Raw genomic sequence first — 16,713 nt, forward strand, 5'->3', positions numbered from 1 at the left:
GACCTGGATTTGATTCCAGCACCCCAAACTGTTCCAAAAGCCCCCTAGGAGTGATCCCTGAGGGCATAGCCAGGAGAAAACCCTGCACACTGCAGGCTGTGATCCCAAAACCAAATAAAATAAAAGTATTTTATAGTCACGTTTTAGAAATAATCTTGGTAGCAATTTATATTTACCTTTTCTAGGGCTTATACATGAATTTCAGCTATTCCATTTTCATCCTAGTTCTCAGTCTGATTTTACAACACAATCTAAATGAGGAGGTTCAAAACTGTGCACCAGAAACTCATTCCATGTGCTGGATTTAACCTGGGGCTTTGTTTTCACAATGAAAGAAAACTCTAGTGTTATTGTTCTTACTATTAAACAAATGCTTCTGTTTCCTTATTTTGTTTTCTGGTAAATAGCCTCTGGATTTCAAATAAAGCATTTGTAGATAATTCATTAGCATTGCTTTCTGTGCTCTAAAAACAATGCATCACTGTTTCTCCCTCAAGTTAACTGAATTAATCTCTTTAATTCTTAACACATTATTTCATTTGAATTGCTGTTTTTAGGACAACATAGAGATTTACATGTATAGAGTTAAAAATATATTTTTAAAATAATTAATTTTGTATTATAAACGATAATACATAACATATGTAATTATATAATATAGCTATACTAAAATAATCTTAATATATTTATGTGCATAAGTTGTCCAAATGAACATAGACTGCCACTAGAGGAAGCACTGGAAAATTAAATCTATTAAGACAAAACGACATAGGGATTAAAAAATTTGAGTCAAGTATTCAGTTATCATACGACATGGCTTTACATGGAGACCGAACTGCAAGTTTACTTTATATAGGCTATGAGTGATTTCTACAGAGATTTCAACCAATGCACAAAGATTATTGTTTAGTGCATTTCAAGCTAATGCACATTAACTGGACTTGTAAATGAAGAGCATGAAATACCTTAAGCCTCTATAGTGCTACACTGTGTGTTTGTGCATTGGCTTGCTAATGTGTGTGAACATGTTAAAGAAGGCCAGGAGGTTTGAGCAGGAGAACAAAATATGTATCATAATGTTTCTTTATAATTTGTTTAATAAGGTGAATCAGATTTTTCTGGTCTCAAAGAGTTTCCATTAACTTTTTACTTTTATATTTTTCATTCTTGTCCATTAGCTTCAAATAAGTAAAGATATTTCTTTAGCAACCCACTTAATTGTTCATGAATTTACTCAGATAGTCATGCATATGTTTATCCAGATAATGCTACCAAATGGAAGACTGAAGGTACAAAGATAAATAAGACATGGTTTTATTTTCCAGAAGTATATATATATTAATCAGATAAATTCAAAATAATTAACCTACTTAGTGAAAAAGTACATTAATATGCATTAGAGCAATGATGATAGAGACAAAGACCAGAAATGGGATTGAATATTTCTGTTGTGTTGCACTGGACCAAGAAACGATAGGTTAAAGAAACTGCAGAAATTAAAGAGCTGAGTTGCATAAGAATTGAAGAGAATTTTGTTTTCGGTTGGGAGGGGCTCTCCCAATCTGTTCTCAGCAGGCTCAGGTTAACCCCAGCAATTTTCAGCTTGGTTGGGCCTGACAATTCAGTGTTCAGCCCAACCAGTGCTTGGGTCCACCAGGGTTATACTTGATAGTGCTCAATGGACCATGCAGTGCCAGGGATCAAACTTTGAGCCTAATACATGCAAGGCATTCGCTCTAGCCCTCTGAGCCATTTCTCCATTCCCTTTAAGATCATTTTGAAATATAGGAGACCTACTGGGTATTCACATTATACCTTGGGGAAAAAAATCTCAGTTTTGATTTTGTTATCCAGCATAGTGTCCCTTTTGTTCAGTGATCTTTCTGTCTAGTACCTATTTATCTGTTGTTCAAAAATATTCAACAAGGGGAAGCTAAAAGCAAAATGAACTGAGCCTTATGACCATAGACTTCCCTCCATTATTTAATCAGTCTTCCAAATGAAATTATCCTTCAATCCACATTTCTCCATCAGGCATATTACTAGAGGCTTCTCAAAAGCTTTTCTGTGATAAATATATGTTTGGTAGTAATCAGAATACCTTTGGCTGAAAATGATAGTAAATCACAATTCATTTATGCTAAATAATAAGAATCCATATTATTAGGGCTAGAGAGATCGTACAGCGGGTAGAGTGTCTACCTTGCACACTGCTGATCTAGGTTTGATAGCTGGCACCCTATAGGATCTCCCAAACCCCACTGCAAATGATCTTTGAGAACACAGCCAGGAGTAAGTCCTGAACACTGCTGGGAGTGCCTTTAATAACCAAAAATCCAGAAACAAGGTAGTTTAATTCAGCAACACAATGGTGTTGGAATCTGGATTTTGTCTGCATTCATCTTTGTGATTCTGCATTCTGCATTCAAGCTTTCATCTTGGTCAAAAGATGTAGTAGTTGTAGGCATTTTACAACTGCAGTAGTTGTAGGCACTTTACTCAAACACTATCTAGTATACAAGAGTGTGTCCTTTCTAAATTGTTGAGAAGGTACCAAGTGGACTTTCATATGATATTCTGTTGATCTAAACTGTCCTCTTTCTAAACTAGTCAGTCAAGGGAGTTATTATGATTGGCCGTATATTGGTACTTACTCTTAAGGACATCATGTTTTCTAAGCTGGTAACTAGAAAAAGTAGTGTTGGCTAATGAAACAAATCAAGGGTCTTCTAAGGTTGAGAAGGAGTGAAATTTTTGGAGAAGAAGCACAGGATTTGTTATGCCCATAGTAGAGCATGTATTCAAATATGAACAAATGGTGTACTTCCTATATAATGTGAAGAGTTTTGTGGAACGAATGTAATTATATACAAGGAATAATAAATGTTTTACTAGAAAATAAATTGTTGTTTATCTGTACATGTCAATAGCAATAAGTATGAAAAAATTAAGAAAACATATTTCTGAATATTCCCACTAATATTTATTAATATTTTTTGATTGCCAGGGGTTGACAGTAGAAGACTGATTATGGGCATCAAGGAATTTTGTATATATATATTATATATCTAATACAATTATATATACTGTACATATATACATACATATAGTAGAAAAATTCTATCTGTTGTCCTAATTTTTTTATGATTCCAGTAGCAAAATTTTTTGTGTTATAGAATACTGGCCCATCATATTACAGCAGTATTAACTATAAGATAGTTATTTATTAATAATTATTATATCTTATAAGCAACTGCTTCTTTTGCCCAGCAAAGATCTTAAGACCCAACATTATGTTTAGTTGAAGATTTTATACTTAGGATGTTAGCATATATAAGAATGAGAGATTTTTAACATTTGTAACAATAAAGGCTTATAAAGCATGCATCAAGTTACACAAAAACCTCAAAGTAAAACAAAGATTATTTCTAAAGTGTAGAGTTTGAGATGTCAGTGAGTAAGAATGAGCTTGGCCTTAGTCTTACACTATATAACAATCACCTTCTGTACTCACTGAATAGAGATAATCTCATTTAGGATGCTTACAGTGACCAGGAAAGACCCTGATTGCTGAGGAACATTGATGTTCCAAACTCCTGTAAATTTTGAAAAAAATTATTCTGCATTTAGAAAGCCAATTTCTTTCCCCCACTCCATTTGTATGGTGATGGAAATGAAACAAACAAGCATCCAAGTGATTTCAACCCCTCTTTGGAAGCTGAATGGTTGTTGATTAGAGCAATCTGAATTTTGTTTTATTTACTTAGTATTACTGTTACCAGGAGACCACTTTTCATAGTTCAGCATTTTATTGCAAAAATAAAAGTCCAATTATTGCGAAGGTATCTTGCCGTGTGATTAGCCTTTTATGTTTAAAACCTTCACATGTTTTTCTGAAAGTCATTTTATGATCAATTAGGTGATGCATAGCATCTTTTAAAAGACTATTTGTATGAACCACACAAAGGCTGATTTATAGTTTACACCTTAACTAATTGATCTGTTATGTTGAAATATATAAAAAAGTTTTCCAAGACTTTAGAATTTCCCAGTGAGTCACTGAATGGTTTCAAAATCATTGTTAGAATTCTCTCTACTTGCTATTATTGAGCTGTTTGGTTCGGTGTACTTTTTTGATGTAAACTGTACTAACCCTAAACTATAACTCTATTCAGTGTAAAACTCATCTGGATCCTATGACTCATACAATTTATTGCCTTTACAATAGAGCATATGAAAAGCCATGGAGTCTTCTGGAAAGCTACAAGAATAAATTAATTTCTATATTTTTTGCAGAAATATCCTATACTATTACATGAGTTTGCATGTCACATTTGAAATCCTCTTATTTTAGAGTACTTGCAAGATAAGATTATACTGATACAAAGTAGATTTACCCTTATATCTTTTAATATGCGTTTATAACAAGCTACATATGACAAGTATTATCATTCACTTTCTTATAAGAAAATGACTATACAAACATCTGAAGTTTCCAGTGTTGAATATCCCTAAGTAATGTAACTGGGGTTAAATTTAGGTTTTCTCACTCTAAATCCAGTGTATTTTTTGGCCTACTTATTTGATACTACAACGGTATTTAATATATATGGTTGCTTTCCTGAATTACTAGAATTATAATTAAAAATGGCTGTTTTACTTGGGATATATAAAATATTTGTTTTCAATCAGAGGCCACTTAAATAACTATAATTTAAGTACTTATTGAATAGCTATAGCAAAGCAAGTTCTGTATTATGCTGTAATACATGTCTTTCATATATGTTATCTTATTTAGTGCTCATGTGGTGTTTCCAAAACCCATTTTAACTCTGGGAATGTTAATTTATTAGATGTTTTTGATATAAAATACAGATATGTGTAGGGGCTCTAATTTCTCCAAATAACATTAGTTAGCCATTAATGTTTATTCTGATTAAAAAGCATAAAAGTAGCTCTAAGTTTTATAAATCAAATGATCTTTTTTGAAAAGTTTTATTAGGATTTACATAAAACCATGTAGAATTTTATGTACATACTAAAGTCAAAATCTTAGTATTTGGTAGGATAAGCAGTAGTAGAATGAAATATTAAAGAACACCTTTCCAGTAGTAATTATTAGGGGCTACTGACAATCTATGAGTCACATTAACTATAAGAAAAGGATTTCTTCTAGCTGGTACCCTTCAGGTCTCCTGAATGTGGTTGCATGGTTTTTTCAGCTCTGGGAATATCATAGCAGTGATGTCTTTGATGGTTTCTTCTTCATCAAGGTTTTCTTCCTATCCCTCGGGGACTCCAATAACTCTTATGTTACTCTTCTTGGCTTCATCCTGGATTGTGAGTCTCTTTTCCATTTTCTTCTCTTGTCTGGAGAGTCTCTGGACTTCATCTTCGAGCTCACTGATTCTGTCCTCAGCAGCTGTTACTCTGCTGCTGAGGCTATCCACTGAGATTTTCAATTCGCCTGCCAGGTTTTTCAGATCTGACATTTCTGTTTGTAATATTGTTTGCATTTTCCGCATTTCTACTTTCAACTCCTGTCACATTTTATTGACGGTGCTTTCCATTGCTTCTTTTAGCTCCCTATTTATCCTCAGTAGCTCCTTTCTGAATTCCTTGTCAGAATGGTTGTCTAGCACTTCATTACTGTTGGGGTCTTCTGGGCTAGCCTCTTCAATAAGTAAGTTTGGTGGCCTTCTGCGTTGCTTTACCATTGTAACCTGCGTGGTTTAGATCTTCACACTCACTCTTACTATTCTGCTTTTGATGAAGTATTAATTGAGGTGGGCTTAATGGACAGTCCTTCAAAAACTAGAGCTCCCAAACGACCCTGCAATACCATTTCTGGGAATATATCCCAAGGATGCAAAAAGCACAGTAAAAGTGACATCTCTATTTATATGTTCATTGCAGCACTGTTCACAAAAGCCAAAATCTAGAAACAACCCAAGTGCTCAAGAACAGACGACTGGTTAAAGAAATTTTCATAGATCTACACAATGGAATACTATGCGGCTATTAGAAGAGATGAAGTCATGACATTTGCATATAAGTGGATGGTCATGGAGAGTATCATGTAAAGTGAAATGAGTTAGAAAGAGAGGGACAGACATAGAAGGACTGCACTCATTTGTGGAATATAATATAATATAACATAACACGAGACTGACACCCAAGGACAGTAGATATAAGGGTCAGGAAGATTGCTCCATAGTTGGAAGCCTGCCTCATGAGTGTGCGGGGGAGAAGGCAGCTGGAATAGAGAAGGGATCACTAAGAAAATGATGGTTGGAGGAATCAATCAGGATGGGAGTTGTGTGTCAGAAGTAGATAAAGGACCAAACATGATAACCTCTCAATGTCTGCATTGCGGGCTGGAACGATAGCACAGTGGGTAGGAAGTTTGCCTTGCACGCGGCTGACCCGGGTTTGATTCCTCTGCCCCTCTCAGAGAGCCCGGCAAGCTACTGAGAGTATTTTGCCTGCAAGGCAGATCCTGGCAAGCTACCTGTGGTGTATTCGATATGCCAAAACCAATAACAAATCTCACAATGGAGACATTACTGGTGCCCACTTGAGCAAATTGATAAGCAACAGGATGACAGTGACAGTGATACTGTGATCTGCATTGCAAACCATAATGCCCAAAAGTAGAGAGAGAATATGGGGAATATTGTCTGCTATGGAGGCAGGGGGAGGGTGGGAAAGGTGGGAGCATACTGGGGATATTGGTGGTGGGGAATGTGCACTGGTGGAGGGATGGGTGTTTGATCATTGTGTGATTGTAACTCAAACGTCAAAGCTTTTAACTATATCACACAGTGAATCAATAACATAAAAAACTATATGAAAAGGAGGGCTATTACAAAACTCTGCCATTTTAGGTCATGAGTGTGTGTGTGTGTGTGTGTGTGTGTGTGTGTGTGTGTGTAATAAACTGCAAATATACTGCTTTGACTCTTTGTATTTAGAATCTTAAGGAATGGCTATGTGCCCATCTGTAGAATTGTGATTGCTGATGCATTAACTATAATCATTTAATGTACATAGCAAAAGAAGAGGAAAAATACTACTGTTTATCCTACCAAATATTATATATCAAAACTGTGCTGATCACAATAGGAATGTTTTTCACATAAGTGGAATTAAGAAAGCCTCAATATTTAGTTATTTAATTAATATTAAAGAATATTAGCCCTGGGGCTGGAGTGATAGCACAGCGGGTAGGGCGTTTGCCTTGCACGCGGCCAACCCGGGTTCGAATCCCAGCATCCCATATGGTCCCCTGAGCACTGCCAGGGGTAATTCCTGAGTGCAGAGCCAGGAGTAACCCCTGTGCATCGCCAGGTGTGACCCAAAAAGCAAAAAAAAAAAAAAAAAAAAAAAAAAAGAATATTAGCCCTGTGCAAGGCAAATTAAATTCCTATAATTTATTAAATTCATTTAATAATTATTTCTAAGTATCAACTGACAGTTACTATAGTTGATTTGGAGGAAATAATAACAAATAAGAAATATCTCTTGACTTAAGAAACTTTTAGTGTGAAAAAGACAGACACATAAGATAAAGTTAAATGTAAATAAACTCAACAGTAAGAATTTGATACCCTTTCCAAGTCAGGCACAAGACTAAGATATCCAGTCTCATCACTGTTATTCAGCATAGAATTGCTCTTGCCACAGAAATTAGGCAAGAATTTTATAGGAGCCTATGTTTACTGTAGCACCATTTACAAAAGACAAGATCTGGGAACAACCAAAGTGCCCAAGGATAGGTGATTAGATAAAGAAGCTGTGTGGGATATAAACACAATGAAATTATACTCAGCTATAAGAAAATATGATATCCTGCCATTCACTACAACTTTATAGAAACTGGAGGGTATCATGCTGAGCAAAACGAGTCAATGAGAGAAGGACAAATAGCAAATGATCCCACTCACATACAGGCTATTAAGAAACATAATTAGGAAATAAATGATATCCAAAGGTAACAGACCCTGAAAGTCTGTCTATAGCACTGCGTTTACTAAGTGGGGAGGGTTTGAGTGAGGGAACCCAGAGGAAGTGGTGAAGGGATGCTGGTACTTTAGGGGTGAGTGTGGCATGGCAATAGTTTATTTTTAGAAGTTAATATTAATAATATTATAAACACTTTAGTTTTAGAAGTTAATATTAATAATATTATAAACCATAGTGCCTAAGTAAGGGGAAAATACAAAAAAAAAAGGTGTCTTAAGAAAATGAAAATAGGATCCTTTTTCTGTTCATAAGCATGATGATTGGGTATTCACACATTTGTTTGATATGTGCCATCCTAAATCTTGTTACACATTTGAAACATTACTGGTCTAATGTGAAGGTTAAAAAAAGGAAATGTAATATATGGATGCTTTTTAACTTTAAGTATACATGATAATCCTTCTTCTATCACTAAGAGTTATTTGAAATATTAAAGCCAGGAATAAACTAAGAATTTTCACTGTAGCACCATAGCACTATAGCACTGTCGTCTCGTTGTTCATTGATTTGTTTGAGCAGGCACCAATAACATCTCCATTGTGAAACTTGTTACTGTTTTTGGCATATCGAATATGCCATGGTTATTTGCCAGGCTCTGTCGTGCAAGCGGGACACTCTCAGTAGCTTGCCGGGCTCTCCGAGAGGGATGGAGGAAACGAACCCGGGTCAGCTGTGTGCAAGGCAAACTCCTTACCCACTGTGCTACCACTCCAGGCCAAGAATTTTCACAATTATAATTAATGTATGTAACTACTCTAGGAAACCCTACAAAGTCAACAAAATAAGTGGAAAGAACACTATGACAATTTCCAGATCCAAGCCATCAGAAACCAACAACTCCCCACCCTCCACCCCTATTTCCTGAATGCTCACATTCTTATCCAACTCCTGGACCATGAAGAAGGGTCTAGCCAACTGCAGCAAGATGGACATGATTGTGGCCACACTCCAAGACGAGCTGGTGGCCACTACCAACTTCTCTTCTTCAAAGTGATTCCTCCATGTTTCAGTTAAGCAGCCCCAAAGGATGCTGTGGATGTGGAAGGACCAGGGGAGCATCCTGCGGAGAGAAATTGTTCAGAGGGAGAGTTGACACAGAATGATCTCTCTCAAGTGGGATATAAAGAAAGATAACAGTGGAATAACAAATGTCCATAGACAATGGAAACAAAGAACATGAAAACTGGTCTTCATTAGGAAACATGTCATTTGGAGAATACACACATGGCACTGGGTGATAGAAAGGGGAGGGGGGCTATAACTACAGTGGAGAGAAGTGTTCAACTCAGAGGAAGACAGGCTGCTGAAAGGTGGTAAAGCATTGTGCATGAAACCCTACCAATACTACAAGCCATAGTGTAAAAACTGGAAAAAAAAAGAAAGAAAGAAAAGAAAAGAAAAAAAAAAGCACCACTCTCACAGAGGCAGACTGTTGGGAGGGAAGCAAATGGAATTGTGGGGTGCATTGATGGATGGCAGTGGGCATGGGAGAAGGGATTGGTGTTGAAATATTGTATGCCTGAAACCCAATCACAATTAACTTTGTAATTTCACAGTGACTGAAAACAATAATAATTTTAAAAAGAGAACCATGTCTTCAAGGCCCCATTGTGAGCAAAATTGTTTGTTATTCTAAGCAACCCATATTGAAGTAAATTATTAATACCACAATGGGTAATCAGAACAAATTTTGGCAGCCTAGAGAAGGGTGATGCTCTAATGAAACAAACTCATGTGGGATTGGCTTTGGGACTGACATGCAGTAAGCAGTGGAAAAGGCCTTGAAGGAATGTCAACAGAATACTCAGGAGTGTGGAGATGGTGTTTGCAGAAGTCCAGGAGACCTGGCGGCAGGAAAAGCACCCCCAGCCCCCAAATGGTTTAAATCTATGAAAAGAAAATGACTTAGGCCTCTTTTCAGTGGCTAAAAGCAGAAGCAATACAGAAGCAATACTTTTTCTTTTTTTTTTTTTTTGATTTCTGAGCAAAAGTACCTTGCCTTCATTCCAATCTGATATCACATGGCAATTCTTAACTTCGCAAGTAGTCTCAGATGTATGATCCTATTTGGTACCTGAACAGCAGATTGAAGCAAGCAGTTCAGCTATTACTTATGATTCCATTAAGATAAACAGATCAAGAGGTCAGGCAAAAGTCACAGTTCTCCAGGGGCAAATGGTGCATGCAAACCTACCCTTTAGTTCTGATGGTGATTTCCCACCTTGGGTGGTAATTCAACACTTGCTACCGTTTACACAGGGCTAGAGACAGTTTGAAGGGCAGAACAAAAGACACTGCTAGGCAGAACTCCATTTGACTGCTTTTCAGTAATTCTCTTTCAGAACACACATTCTGGGAGAAACAGAACATCGTGGCTGTATTGACTTGTTTTTCTTTTCCTGTCCTGGCTCTTTATATTCTGAGTGTAGTTCCCAATAAATGTTTCAGGTTCTGAAGGGCTGGTTTTTGCTCCAAGAACTTCAATATTTGATAAGCTTAGAAACGGAGAAGCTGATAAGAAACACTTTCAATACAAGTTGACATTAGATGGCTGTTTCTCTGAAATTCTTCTTACTTAATGGTGAATTCAAGATAGAATTCCTGCCTCTAATTATACATGAGGATTCTTTTCTAAATAAGAAGAACCCACAGCAAAGGAAGCGAAGATTTCTGGATTGGTCTTTAAACAGTGACCTTTTACCGGGTATCTGTTTCTTTAAGATGCTGTAAGAAAACTACTAGACTAGGCTAATTTTTCCCCTCTGAGGTAATGCAAATGTGATAACAATCATTCAAGAATTTTATCCATGGTGGAGATCTCAAAATGTTTGAAATGAGGAAAGATAATAGTCTTTTTAGAGACCAGAGAGATAGTACAGGGACAAGGCCCTTATCTTGTCCATAAAGACGCTGGATTGATTCTCAGCTTCATGTAGAGTCATTTTGAGCTCTGTCAGAAGCGATGCTTGAGCACAGAGACAGGAGTTAGCCCTGATCACAGTAAGGTGTGCTCCCCACCGCCAATAAAATCAAACCAAGCAAACAAAAGTAGAATCTTCTAAGCTTGTATCACGAGGAAACAAGAGAGCTTCTGAATTTTATTGCTCTCATTGTCTTTCTCCTTTTCTTTAGGATTAGATTGTAGCTTCTCCAGTCCCCTGACTTCTTAGCTACCCATCCTAACTTATTAGGATCCTATAAGTTAATATTATATCCTAAGTTACGCTCCTGCAGCAAACAATGGAATTCCTATGGAGTGATTTTTATCAGAATGAAATTATGAATCACGTCTTTTGTCTTAAAAAAAACATTGGTTTCTGCAGGCTACTGACCTCAGGATAATGGAGATGCAACAGGAATAATAGTAGAGCAAATTTTGTTCAATAAACATGGCCTTGCTTCACTAAAAAAATTTTGAAAAATAAAACCAAAATAAGTAATTTGGTTTTACTTAGATGTTCCAAAATTTCAGGTGATAGTTGTGTTGACTCTGGAGCTAATTAGGTGGTAATATTGCAATAAAAATCAAATGTGAAGCCATCAGCATTAGTGATGCTACCAATATCAAATGAATTTAGGTAATGGCATTTGCTGAAAATCACTGAAAGGCTATATGCCATTCCAAGTTTAGTTAAGTAAAAAAATATCTCAATTCCAAGGGTAGTTTGTGAAGCAGTGTCTGTATTTTATGCAGATGAGAAAATGAGATGAAGAAAGTGTATTGGAAATTTTTATCTCCTGTTGCCTCATTACCGCCTGCCCCACTTGCAATGCCCTGTGTGTTCACTTGACCCTTTGCCATAGGTATTGGGCCAAGATAAATATCTGCTTCAGGATTGGTCCATACAGAACATGCCTATGACTTGGGGCTTGAGTGAATATTCTAACTTGACAAGTTGAACAACCACAATGTGGATTTGGAATTAGAAACAAACAAAAAAGAAAAGAAAAGGAAAGAAAAGAGAAGGAAAGAAAAGAAGAGAAAAGAAGAGAAGAGAAGAGAAAAGAAAAGCAAAGAAAAGCAAAGAAAAGCAAAGAAAAGAAAGGAAAAGAAAAGAAAAGAAAAGAAAAGAAAAGAAAAGAAAAGAAAAGAAAAGAAAAGAAGTCACAATGTTCTCTAGCCTAATGAGGAGGCTGTGATTTATAGTAATTTTAAGATGGCTAAAAAGAGACGGGGAAGCATAGCGGACTGGAGGCGGAGCGTGAGACGCTCTACCTAGGAAGTGATAGGAAAGAGACAGAAACTGACAAAAAGGGAACAGACAGGGTGAGATTAAGAATATGGCCCAAAGAGGTATCAGTATAGAATGGCACAGGGGGGCCTAGGTGACGGCTGATAACCTGAACAGCATAAACACTATAGGATAGAGGACCAGAAGATGGTCATCTCAGCATCCTCTCCCCGGTTTTAATGGTTCACATTCTCAGAACACAATACAAAATTGCTCATCCCTTCCTCCCTTTAAAAAAATAGTACAAAAGGGGAAAGGTTTCTGACTTTCTCTGGAACCCTTCTTTAGCAGACCCTTCCTACAATCTAGGAGCTTTCCTGCATTCTTTTCTCTTCCTTTCTCTTGCCTTAAATGAAGTCTCTTCTGAATTTGTCCATTGGCTCTCCAGTCCTTTGCTTTCAGCCTTGAGGATAAGAACCTGAGCTCCAGCAACTGCTAAGGCAAAAGCACAAAAGTCGCTATTGAAATAGAGATTAGGAAGTGTTTGCTTCTCAAATTTATCCTGGATTCTATATAGCCTATGACCTGAGTGGGTATTTTTCCTTGACTTCTTATATTTTACTGATGTTAAAATAAGTTGTCTTTATTTTCTCAAGAGATTTTGAATGATTATTTTAACTCTTAAGACCCTTTAACAGAAAATTGATTTTAGCTGAAGATTTTAAAGCCAATCATCAGGGGACAGAATTCTGTCCTACCCCACCCTCCTCTGGGGACTGAGAGATATTATTACCAGTTAGGTGCTTGCCTTGCATGTGGTTGACCTGGCTTTATCCCCACACACCTTATTATTTTCTGGTCCCCATCAGAAGTGATCCCTGAGCACAGAACTAGGAATAAGCCCTGAGCACTACCAAGTATGACCTAAAAATGAATTAAAAATATTTTTCCCAAGTAAAACTAAGCTCCATTGTTTCTCTCAGAACATCTTCAATATGTACTTGACTTTCCCAGAAAGGCTCACAGATTATGTCAGATTTTGCGGATTCTAAGCACCAAAGCACTGAAAGATAGTCTTGACATAATCTTCAACTTAAACCACACATGCAGTCATCTACTGGCTACAGCTAACTGTGTTGATGAGCACTGCTATTTCATTGGCTTTAAGGTAAGTATAATTTAGATAAATGCTTTGAAGCAAAATTGTAAATTATCACTTGGAGAGCATCCTATTGTCTTTCAAGAGCAGCATTTCTCTCTTTGGTAAAAACCAAAGCTTTTCCAAGAGAGAAGGAGCCTGCAGTAACTGCTCATGTATAACATCATAGACTCTTGTATCACTTTTGTTGTAATGTAATCCAGTTCATGTTTATTCTATTTTACAATTGACATGGGGAAACAAGGAACAGTTGAACTACTAGAATGCATTAAATCTATAAGAAATTTTTCATCTTAAGAAATTTATTCTGCTGTGGATTTAATTAAATTCCTGACATCATTTGAATCAAGGATTTGAAAACATCAGTTGTTGTTAGTTATAACCCGGGGATTTTAAAAAATATATTTAAAAATTTGGTGGCCCAAAAGATTTTCTACCTATTAAAAACAGTTTATAATTTTATGATTATTATCAAGATAAAATGCAACGTAATTTTAAATGGCAGCTCATTATAAAAATCAATTTTTCTTATTGCCTTTTGGATGTTACTTGCAAAGATTATACTAAAGTAAAAGGTTAGTATACTTTTATAGATAATTGGTATGATATGTATGTCAGATATGTGAGAATTTGATGTACATGTCATACATTCATTTTGTACATAATGGTAGAATTATCCTAATGCCTTTATTAATCCTCAGCAATTTTTCATCCATTATTTTAAAGATGGTGTGAATGAGAACTATTATGTAAAAATGACTTCACAATCAATGGATTAATTCTCTAGCATGTACAAGGAAAATTTCTTCTTGAACATTTAAAAGTATTCAATGAAAAGTCAATATACTTGTGCAAATTCATTTGGATTTTTAAAAAGAAAATAAACTAAGATAAAACTTAAACATTTTACATCAGATAGATGTTTTCTACTCTTCCTAATAAACACTATCATTTCCTTAGAGATTATTTTGGCTCTGGCTCAAGAGAGAAGACTAAACATTCCTTTATTCATGCCCTCACTAAATTGCATTAAGATGCTAGTTAAAGCATATAAAAGAGAATAGTTATTACATGCATAGAAGAAGGTAAGGGAGGCTGGGAGAATTAATAATGAGGCAACTCAGTAGAGGATTTCTGAAAGCTTGAAAAGTGGAGGGATAATACTGAGGAATAAACTAGACTGCTGGGTACTCATCTCACCATGCCTCAAAGCCTAAATTGGAGAGAAGAACAGTCCCTCATACTAGGTCTTTGAGGTACCATACTGACAGAACACTCTGTGTGTGTGTTTGTGTGTGTGTATTCACAGAAATGATTAGCTGAAGTGATTATCTTTAGAACAGGCATGTTAGCCCTGTCTGTCTCCACCATCTTTTCTTTCTGTTTTCTTCTATAATAAATAGAGTTCCTGGCTTTTTCCTTAAGTGAAAGTCAGAGAATTGCAGTTTAAAGATTAATTATTTCATGGAGGTGAGCCATTTTATCTTGGTCAGGGGGCTGATTTGGGGGGGAGGTTGGGTGTGGTAAAAGTATGAACAGTCTGTTCCATTTCCAAGCACCTCCCAGAAAGCTTGCTTGCAGCCAGTCGCCCCATTAAGGGAAACCAACCTTTGTCCTTTCTCGGGTGTGCCACCAGCTGTCTTCATTTATAAATACAAACGGATATTTCAGGATTGCCAGATAATGTGAGGAAATAAACAGCACAAAGGAGAAGCAGCAAAACCAAGGGACGCCAAAAGAAACAAAAACAAACAAAAAAGACATGGGCAAAGAAAAGCTAAAAAAAATTATTCGGTGTTCAGTCAAGAAACGTTTGTAGGGGCCGGAGCGATAGCACAGCGGGTAGGGCGTTTGCCTTGCACGCGGCCGACCCGGGTTCGATCCCCGGCATCCCATATGGTCCCCCAAGCACTGCCAGGAGTAATTCCTGAGTGCAGAACCAGGAGTAACCCCTGAGCATCTCTGGGTGTGACCCAAAAAGCAAAAAAAAAAGAAACGTTTGTAGCTGTGAAGTACTTCCAGGCATTGTTGTAGCCTTTGAAACACATCAGTAAATAAAACAAATATCTCTGACTCAGCACTTTATATTCTAGCAGGATATATATGCAATAAATAAATAATAAGCATAATGAGTATTCAGTTTATCTAAAAATGGTAAAATGAAAATAGAATACATAAAGTAATAAAAAGTAATATATAATGTTGGGCAGAGTAAGTGAAGCAAAAATGAATTATACTTTCAGATGGGATATCAGGGCAAGTCTTCTTGAGTTGATAATTTTAAATAATGAATGGGTGTTAGTCAACATGTTTTCCATTACAATAAAGTATCATGCACAAAGACTCTAGGACAGGAGTATTTCTAGTGCCCTTCAGATAAGCAAGAACATATCACTGTTTGCAGCACAGGCTTAAGTCAGAGTAATAGAAAGGGGACATAGCCCAGGTCAGATGTCCTAAAGTTCTGCTGGTGTTTCATTCTGTGTAGAACGAAAAATTTTTGAAGGGAAAAGAAAAGCAGAGTATCATGCTCTAAATTCAAATTTGAAAGATTCTTTCTGGCTTCTGTAGAGACCAGTCCAGACCCAAGGGAGACAAAATGATGAATTGAGCTAGGGTGTTAGCAACAGCAAATGCAAGATATGGCTGCATTTAGAAATATTTATGTAGAAGTTACAGTGATCTGATAGAGAAAATCTGTGCTCAAGCATGGGACAAGAGCTAAGGGATGACTTAAAAACAAGACTTCATTTGCGCTAGAGCCATATTACCACAGGTAGGGTGTTTGCCTTACATGAGCCAACACAGGTTGGATTGCCAGTACTACATATGGTTCCCCAACCCCACCAGGAGTAATCCCTAAGTTCAGAATCAGGAGTAAGTTCTGAGTACCAACAGCTGTGTTCCAAAAAACAAACAAAAAAAATATTTTATACAAAATAGGCGGGAGCGATAGCTCCAGTGGGTAGGGCATTTGCCTTGCACACGGCAGACCCAGGTTCTATTCCTCTACCCCTCTCAACCTGGCAAGCTACCCGTGAGGTATTCGATATGCCAAAAACAGTAACAAGTCTCACAATAGAGATGTTACTGGTGCTCACTCGAGCAAATCAATGAGCAATGGGATGGCAGTGATAGTGATACAAAATGAATAAGAACTCTCAGGATATGTAGTGAGATTACAGGAAAGATATTTCTGGATATTAAAACACAACCTATATTTTCAAAATAACAATTAATAGATTTTCTAAAGAGGATATTACCTACTTCTAAAATTTCTGGAAGACAAATGAAAGATAACCTTATTCGGAAGGATAAAAACACAAAGATTTGGAATGAAATATATAGAAGTTGAAA

General features: G+C 36.5%; 1 non-coding gene across 1 annotated transcript; it reads left to right on the forward strand.

Annotated features, from left to right (window-relative positions):
- The first annotated feature begins 8,257 nt into the window (after nucleotides 1-8,257).
- On the forward strand, nucleotides 8,258-8,360 carry LOC129401047 (small nucleolar RNA U13). The gene has a single exon (XR_008628073.1). It is a non-coding gene; the product is annotated as a small nucleolar RNA U13 (small nucleolar RNA).
- The last annotated feature ends 8,353 nt before the right edge of the window (nucleotides 8,361-16,713 follow it).

The sequence above is a fragment of the Sorex araneus genome, chromosome 1, assembly GCF_027595985.1.
Source record: "Sorex araneus isolate mSorAra2 chromosome 1, mSorAra2.pri, whole genome shotgun sequence".
Lineage (NCBI taxonomy): Eukaryota > Metazoa > Chordata > Mammalia > Eulipotyphla > Soricidae > Sorex > Sorex araneus.